The following is an 8,809-nucleotide window of genomic DNA, read 5'->3' as shown; positions in this document are numbered from 1 at the left end:
AATAGGGCAGATGTTCATATGTCCATATCACTACTAGCACTGGTGAGGGGGGCTTACATCAGAATTTTGGCTAAGATTAAATGCAGTATTTGCCTCTAGAGAAAATACTTATGTGTTAGATCGGCAAGAAGCAGCAGGTGAGAGGTGCAAATGAATTTCAGCACTTTTTATTGCAAGAGTAAGTGACTGCGCTCTGCCAGCTGGGCTGCTGGAGCTTGTCTTTAAGGAGCTGTTGCAGACCAGCCAGCCAATGACAGTAGTTTAAACTTCCCAGGGTTTGGGAAACCAATCCCCGGTGAGCATGTGAAAACATGTAAGCTTAACAACGTACATCCTTACGTAACATTATGCTACTATTCTTTTTGTTTTCCTTTCAGAAGAAAGCAGCAGAAAGCATCTTCTGGTGGACCAGTTGCTCCATTCCCAAACAGCTGATTGGAAGCGGATCAAGTACCCTGATAAAGTGGGAATTGTGGCTTGAGCAAGTTCTCCCACTTCACTGGGCAGTTTACCCACCCCACCAATCATTTTGTTGACCTGATTTGAATGTGATTTGGTTGAATGCTCTTTGAAATTCCCAGGCTTGCTGGACCCTGTATGAAAACACCTGCTGAACAACTGATTGGTGGGATAGCTGAGTTACCCATTAAAATAGAGGCAGTAACTATGTGTCCATCTGCTAAAACATTGGCAGAATTTTAAATCAACCAGCAATTTTCAGAAATGGGGAAGTCAGCAAAGGCTATGCCTTTGCTTTCATGCAAGTCGCACACCAGAAATACGAACACCCCTATCTAGCAGCCAGCCAAGAACTGAGGCTATAGGGCAGCGATGACGAACCTTTTTTGACTCGTGTGCCACAAGTGGGGGGGAGTGCAGGGGGGGCGTGTGCTGGCGTGCTGCACCCATAATGCAATGCACGACCCCGTGTGCATGCGCGCACAACAGGCGCGACCCCCCCATTTTTACATGCTTTTTTCACCTTCCCCAGGCTCCAGAGGCTTTATAGGAGCCTGGGGAGGGCGAAAAGAGCCTCCCCCGCCCCCCCGGAGGCTTCGGGGACCATCCGGAGGCTTCCCTGAAGCCTTCGGAACACTTAAAATGACCCTCCGAGCAAACCGGAAGTCACTTCCGGTTTGTTCAGAGGGTCGTTTTAAGCGTTCCGAAGGCTTCAGGGACAGTCCGGAGGCTTCCCTGATGCCTTCGGAGCATTTAAAACGATCCTCTGAGCAAACCGAAAGTCACTTCCGGTTTGCTCAGAGGGTTGTTTTAAGCGCTCCGAAGGCTTCAGGGACAGTCCGGAGGCTTCCCTGATGCCTTCGGAGCATTTAAAACGATCCTCTGAGCAAACCGAAAGTCACTTCCGGTTTGCTCAGAGGGTCGTTTTAAGCGCTCCGAAGGCTTCAGGGACCGGGCGGTCCCTGAAGCCTTCGGAACGCTTAAAACGACCCTCCGAGCAAACCAGGAGTCATTTCTGGTTTGCTCGGAGGGTCATTTTAAGTGTTCCGAAGGCTTCAGGGAAGCCTCTGGACGGTCCCTGAAGCCTCCGGAGGGCCTCCGGGGGGGCGGGGGAGGCTCTTTTCACCCTCCCCAGGATCCTATAAAGCCTCTGGAGCCTGGGGAGGGCAAAAAATGGCTTTTAAAAATGGTGACAGGGCAGCGCCTTGCGTGCCCTGACAAATGGCTCCGCGTGCCACCTGTGGCACACGTGCCATAGGTTCGCCATCACTGCTATAGGGAAAGGGTAGAGAAGGGCTGTGAGCATATCAAATTTTATGGAATTAAGTTCTGTACCAGTAATAGATGGATATCATTCCATGGGAGTCTTCAACTCCACCCAAATGTGTGTTGAAAAACGGCCATATTTCTTCTGTGTTATTCCTGGATAGAACCTACAACCTGCCAGAAACTCAGGAGCTCAGCTGCAGCTGCTAGCTATTGAAAAGTTCCCTATGTTTGCTGCGGGTCCATAGGCCATTGAAGTCTTTTCTAGTTCAAGGTTTCTCTAACCTACTGGCTTTTCCATAACACCTTCCATAATTTTTCACTTGTAGGACATCAAGCTGGAGAAGCCGGTAAGTATATGAAAACTTTATATTAGAAAATGTATCTCTAGAAAGGATCTGATACATACAGTATATGCTATACATTCAGTCACAGCACTGGTTGGTTAAAAGTCTGTCTTCCTCAAAACTAAGGAAGAAAAGCTTAATTAAATACAAAGATATTATTCTATTTCTATAGATTATTATATAATCTATTTCTAGATTAGGTGACCAGAAGCTATTATATTTGGGCTTTGTCAAAGGAGTGCTGTATTGGTCTATGAGGTTGTTGGGGTCTGTAATGATGCTGTTGGTATAAATGTGGGGGCAGAGTAAATAATATCACCATTTCAGGCCTCAAAAATTGAATACATAATATTAGAAATGCCTTTACATGCTCTTCTTCTAGTTTGATATGTGAACTTCTGCCAGGAATCCTTGCTTGAATTCTATGTAGGACAAAAAAATCGATGGATACAAGTTTGTAATCAGGACTCAAAACAAGGACAAAATAATCTCAAGCTTGGAGGACTGAACCTGATATGATTAGACAAGATATTTTATTCCAGAAAAAATCATAGTAAGGTTTAAAAAGAAACCCAGCTTCTACAAAAACTAAAATTCATGTTTTTTGTATAGGTATGGCCCAGGTTTAAATGTTGAAGTTCCTTCACTCTTTTTTTTGCTTGTTTTCTTCTCTGATCTGCACCTGGAAAATGTCTATAAATTGGTCATGATTAACCCCAAGAGGCTTATTTTATTTATTATTCAAACGTAAACTCCCTTATTTCTTCTAGATCACAGATGGTAGCAAAAACAAATCCATCCATCAATCAATTCTGCAATGTAATGGTCATTCAGAGTTGTGCCAGTTAAGCAAATGAGAAAGATTGACTACACACATTAACATATTTAAGGCTACCACATTTGCGCCACCTCTAGATTGCAGCAAAAAAATAAATTAAAAAAATCCAGCCAGAACTCCTTTTGCTGCTATCCAATGTATATTCAGTATTTTTCAGCTCTTACATAGCAGTCCTAGCTGCACTGGAAATAAATCAGCAGTGACAGCATAGAATTAGGGGTGAACAATCAGGATTAATAAAAAGATTAAAATGCTACATTGTAGGATATGATGTTCTTGTGTCATTTGATTTCCTTTGTGGTTATCTTGTACTTCTATATCTAACTTATTATTTGAAACACTCACTGTGATGCAAGAGAGCTTCCTTTATCAACACATTATTGGTAAGCCACTTCTGATTCAGAGCTTCTGACACTCAGTCTAATTAATTCTTACACCAATCCTAATTATTGCTAGTCATCTTTATCATAGTATTAAAACTTCCAGGGGCTTCTTTTAGCTCCTTGAAATCTGGCCAATGTAATTTTCTCTTTCCCATTTCTCCAGTTTGCTAAATGATACCAGAACTATAGAAACTGCCTACAGCAGATATTATAACTTCCATTTTCTGGTCTCCACCCAAGATACAACCAATGTAAATACATTAAAGATTTATTTATTTATTTATTTATTATTCGTATTTATAGACCGCCCCTTCTCCCAAAAGGGACTCTGGGCGGTGTACAGTCACTAAAATGCGTTATAAAATACATACATAAAACAGTTAAATAATTAAATACGTAGGTGGAGGAGGTTGCAAGACTGTATATAGAATAATAAATATAGTACATTAAAAGCTTATTAAAACCCCAAACCCAATTAAAATGAATAAATCCCCGGGAGGTAAAACTAAGAAAGTGCCAGGCCAGCTGATTGAAATAGGTGAGTCTTTAACTTTTGCCGGAAGGAACGGAGGTCGGTGGTAGTTCGAATGTCTGGGGGGAGGTCATTCCAGAGGGTTGGGCCCATCACAGAGAAGGATCTACTCCTAGGTGTCGCCCGCTGGCATTGCCTAGCAGACGGCACCAGGAGGAGCCCCTCTCTGTGTGAGCGGATAGGTTTTTTTTTTTTTTTTTTTTTTAGTAAAAGATTCCTAAGGAGGAATATATTTGGGAATTGTAAAATTGTATACAGAAGGTAGCTGCAATGTAAGACCTTAGAAACAATTTGCACGTATGTGACTCTATGAACCCTGTGATCCCAAATGTTCTACAAATTCAGATTTGATGGTGGTTGTTAAACAAATAAACCTATATACCCTATATACAAAAAATAATAGTTAACTCTCATTTAGGCTAAAGCTGCTGTTTGAGGACATTATATCACTTTGCCAATGACACAGCTGGGGGCTCAACTTGTTGGATTGGAAGAAAGCAGCAGAAAGCATCTTCTGGTGGACCAGTTGCTCCATTCCCAAACAGCTGATTGGAAGCGGATCAAGTACCCTGATAAAGTGGGAATTGTGGCTTGAGCAAGTTCTCCCACTTCACTGGGCAGTTTACCCACCCCACCAATCATTTTGTTGACCTGATTTGAATGTGATTTGGTTGAATGCTCTTTGAAATTCCCAGGCTTGCTGGACCCTGTATAAAAACACCTGCTGAACAACTGATTGGTGGGATAGCTGAGTTACCCATTAAAATAGAGGCAGTAACTATGTGTCCATCTGCTAAAACATTGGCAGAATTTTCCATCAACCAGCAATTTTCAGAAATGGGGAAGTCAGCAAAGGCTATGCCTTTGCTTTCATGCAAGTCGCACACCAGAAATACGAACACCCCTATCTAGCAGCCAGCCAAGAACTGAGGCTATAGGGCAGCGATGACGAACCTTTTTTGACTCGCGTGCCACAAGTGGGGGGGAGTGCAGGGGGGGCGTGTGCTGGCGTGCTGCACCCATAATGCAATGCACGACCCCGTGTGCATGCGCGCACAACAGGCGCGACCCCCCCATTTTTACATGCTTTTTTCACCTTCCCCAGGCTCCAGAGGCTTTATAGGAGCCTGGGGAGGGCGAAAAGAGCCTCCCCCGCCCCCCCGGAGGCTTCGGGGACCATCCGGAGGCTTCCCTGAAGCCTTCGGAACACTTAAAATGACCCTCCGAGCAAACCGGAAGTCACTTCCGGTTTGTTCAGAGGGTCGTTTTAAGCGTTCCGAAGGCTTCAGGGACAGTCCGGAGGCTTCCCTGATGCCTTCGGAGCATTTAAAACGATCCTCTGAGCAAACCGAAAGTCACTTCCGGTTTGCTCAGAGGGTCGTTTTAAGCGCTCCGAAGGCTTCAGGGACAGTCCGGAGGCTTCCCTGATGCCTTCGGAGCATTTAAAACGATCCTCTGAGCAAACCGAAAGTCACTCTATGAACCCTGTGATCCCAAATGTTCTACAAATTCAGATTTGATGGTGGTTGTTAAACAAATAAACCTATATACCCTATATACAAAAAATAATAGTTAACTCTCATTTAGGCTAAAGCTGCTGTTTGAGGACATTATATCACTTTGCCAATGACACAGCTGGGGGCTCAACTTGTTGGATTGGACATTACTGAAAAATATAGACTTCAAAATACTGAGTTGTAAAAGAGGTTTTATAGCTGTTTGTGATTACTCTTTATTTTTGTTCTTTGTTTTTGCACAGTCATAGATCTTACAGCACATATACCACTTTAGACTACCAACGTTTACGTAAATGATGTAGTGGTCCACTGGATTTTGGCTTCCCAGATTTGGCCCTATTTAAAGTTATCATGCACATTTCTTTCTCATTTTTTTTTGTTCCTGATAAAATGGACAAAATATACTTTCTGTTGTTAATGGAGAAGATAAAATGTTACTACAGTATAAGTCTCAACCCACATTTTCTCATGTTTGGTTTGCTTTGCCATTTCACAATATTCTCCCAGCCACCACCCAGCTTTCAAAATAGCCTTAAGTTTCAGCCAAAATTTAATAAAGCAAAATCTTTGGGCAGCATCAGTGCAGAGATCAGTGAACATAAAAAAATAATCTGGTGGCTTACTAAACTCTGTTTTTAATGTGTTTTTTTGTCTGGAAGGACAATGTTTATCCTATTTGTCATAGAATTGTGCGTAGTCTTCTCATTAACCTTATCACAAATCTGCAAAATATATAGAATACATACACAGACATACATGTAATAGTTTTATACCGCCATATTCCGTAAGGACTTGTGGCAGTGCGGAGTTAAAATAAAAACAATTCATTAAATGACCAATAACATCATAACTTCAACAGTGTAATTAAAACTATTACACATAGGTGTCCAATGAGTAGGCATCAACCTCTAAATACCTTTATGAATAACTTAAATTCAGGAATGAAGGTGATGTTTGGAACATTGAAGATGGTTCCTTGTTTTATTCTAAAGCAGATAGCAGTGATGGCTAACCTTTTCAGCACCAAGTGCCCAAACTGGAATGTGCATGCATGCATGTATGCACGCATTGGAGCACCGAAAAGCCGAAGACCAGCTGGCCGCTGCATGTGCACACATTCACGTTTCAGAGTGCTGGAAACTCAAAGACTTGCTGGCCGGCGCACCTGCACCCGCACTCACCGGAAACCACAGGACCAGCTGTGATGGTATGCCTGCCCACAGAGAGTACTCTGTGTGCCACCTCTGGCACGCATGCCATAGGTTCGCCATTGTGAGCATATAGTGACCAATACAGTAGCTCTTCTAAGCTATTAGCCACTCACCTGTTTATCCAGCAGTAATTAGGGGAATCCCCACATTGCTTCCCCACTTAAAGCGATCACTTGGCAATTAGTGCTAGTTTTTAAACAAATAACTTGAAATGGTCTAAAATGTATTCAATACACAACTAATTCAAGAATTTAATTTTAATCTGTTTCTCTCTCTTCAGTTCTTTGCAGTATATACAGTAATGAAAGTGTGCTTTTTCATATGCATTTGACAATGAGCGTACAGCATTTGGAGATCTCCATAGGCTTTTTAACTTTACCTTTAAAACTTATGAAAAGAGGTTTGGAAAATCTCTTACCTTTATCAAAAGGTTCTAGTAAGCTTATTGTTATTCATTGCTCCAGATGCTGCCTTAATTTTTGCTGATACCGCAGAAGCTTTTGATAGGGGGAGGAAGCTGCTGACCAAATTGGTTCTAGGAACCTGACAACTTTACTATCTTATAACACTATGAGCAACCTGTGTTATAAGGCTGATTATTTCACATTTATTGAAGTTCCAGTCCAAAGAGCAAATTTGTTGTCAAGAGAATTAAATAAAGAGCTTAAGAACTGCTGCAAACATGAACTGAATATTTTACCTTTACCAAATCATTTTTTCCTCCCATATTTTTTTTAGAGTTTCCCCAGCCTGAAAATGTTTGAAAACACGTGCTTTAGTTTATATTGAAGGCATATCATCTACTGTATGATGGCAGTAGTGACAATAAAATTGTAGGATTACTATATGGCAACACAAGAAAAGTGCAGTTTCTGGCATAAGAACATAGAAATAGTCCTACTGGATCAGGCCAAGGTCCATCTCAGTCCCACATTTTGCTTCTCATCAGAGGCCATTCAAATGCCAGATGGCTGCTCAGATGCTGAAGCTAGAGAAATAATCCTCTTTCACTATTGTTCCTATGCTTTCTATTCCACAGACGGCAGATATGACTTATCTCCTGATATGTTAATCCAACAAAGGTTGAGTTACGCTACAATCACCTCATGAGGAAAGATCCTGCAGTTTGGAGGGAGATATTCTGAAAGCGCACAGGACCAGCACTCAAAAGATTCTTAGAAGAAATATGAAAAGGAACTTGGCAACTTCATTGGGGAAAAGTTTGGAAGGATTTGAAAAAGACAAGCAACATTTCAATGCTCATTAACAGGCTAAGTGAATTGAGGGATTAAAAAGCATCTCAATTTGCCAGTTAGAAAAGAATTGCAAATACATAATTGGTTCCCTTGCATCAATCATTTTCTTTAGGCTGCTTTCACATAGCCTTCAGGACAACTGTGGCACAAGTATTAATGAACCAATTTGTGAAAAGAATCTAGTCATAGTTGCCATTGGTTTCAATGAAGAAAAACCCTGTCTCATTTGGTCAGGCTTTTTACTAGAACATTGTGGCCCATAGTTGTTGGAAGAGTTCCAGGTTCTAGGTTCACCTAATTCCTCTAGAATACAATTTTAAATGACCATGAATGCCACTCCACCCGCCAACTGCATGCTGGCTTTGCTTCATTCTTCAATGTTTTCGTGCAATTACCATTTAAAAGTGGCTTTTAGAGTGAGGCTGTGGTGCAGGGCTGTCAAACTCCCAGTCCGCGGGCTGGATGCATCACATGCTGGCCAGGCCCACGCCCAGTTTAGTGAAGGGGAAAAAAGTCCCGATACCTCATGTGAAGCCGTTCTGGCGACATGAGTTTGACATGTGGTGAAATGGAAGGAAGTGCAAATTAACTTTCTGACTGAAAAATCAGGAAGGGCAAAATAACTCTAACCAGTTAAGTTCTGCTTGATATGGAATAGTCATATATCTCATGAAGTAACAATGAGTTACTGTAATATTTTCAGGTCAAGTTGCTTAGATCATGTGCTTCAAAACAAGGCCAGTCAGGTGTCAACCCTTGAGAGTTGTCCAGACCAGAAAACAGACACCATAAGAAATGTAGAACAAAGCTTTATTGAAGTAGGCAATAGTAACACATTTTTTGATAGTTTGTGTTTTTATTTGGTCCCTCTTATAGTGAGCCAGCCTGAATCTCTTCTCCTTTTCCAGAGCTAAGGAGTGCTGCGCTTCTTTTTGTTGTTGTAATGGCTTCTAAATATTTCACTCAAGGTTCTCTGCATCAGATCAGGCAAACTGAACTG

Source organism: Natrix helvetica, assembly GCF_964273705.1.
Source record: "Natrix helvetica genome assembly, chromosome: 1".
Taxonomy (NCBI): Eukaryota; Metazoa; Chordata; class Lepidosauria; order Squamata; family Natricidae; genus Natrix; species Natrix helvetica.
This window is presented reverse-complemented; position numbering follows the sequence as displayed.